Source organism: Otolemur garnettii, unplaced genomic scaffold, assembly GCF_000181295.1.
Source record: "Otolemur garnettii isolate 467f Iridium unplaced genomic scaffold, OtoGar3 scaffold00133, whole genome shotgun sequence".
Classification (NCBI taxonomy): domain Eukaryota; kingdom Metazoa; phylum Chordata; class Mammalia; order Primates; family Galagidae; genus Otolemur; species Otolemur garnettii.
Genome location: NW_003852528.1, coordinates 1,970,424 through 1,970,820, shown reverse-complemented (window position 1 = coordinate 1,970,820; position 397 = coordinate 1,970,424). Strand labels below are relative to the sequence as shown.

Genomic DNA, 397 nt, shown 5'->3' with positions numbered 1-397 from the left:
AGTGCACACACACTGCACACAAAATACACATATACACAGTACACATACACATACAGTGCACACACACTGCGCACACACAGGCTGGGAGAGCTTTCTAGGTCTGTCATAACACAGAAGTTACGTTTCACACAGTCCTGGAGGCTGAAAGTCCTCGTGGTGTCAGCAGGGTGGGTTTCCTGGGAGGCCTCTCTGCTTGGCTGGTACGTGCTGTCCTCGCAGAGTTGGCCTCTGTGTGTCTGTGTGTAATTTTCCCTTCTTACAGGGATGCTGCTGGTATTTGATTGTGGTCTTAATCACCTCTTTGAAGACCCTGTCTCCAAATACAGTCACCACAGGAGGGCTTGGGCTTTAGGACGTCCACATTTGCATGGGAGGCACGATTCAGCCTATTGCCCCC

At 50.9% G+C, this 397-nt stretch overlaps 1 protein-coding gene across 1 annotated transcript in view; it reads left to right on the top strand.

The window, feature by feature from the left end:
* COL6A3 (collagen type VI alpha 3 chain) overlaps positions 1–397 on the top strand; it is an 85,821-nt gene that overhangs the window by 49,031 nt on the left and 36,393 nt on the right. The gene's annotated exons all lie outside the window — the stretch shown is intronic.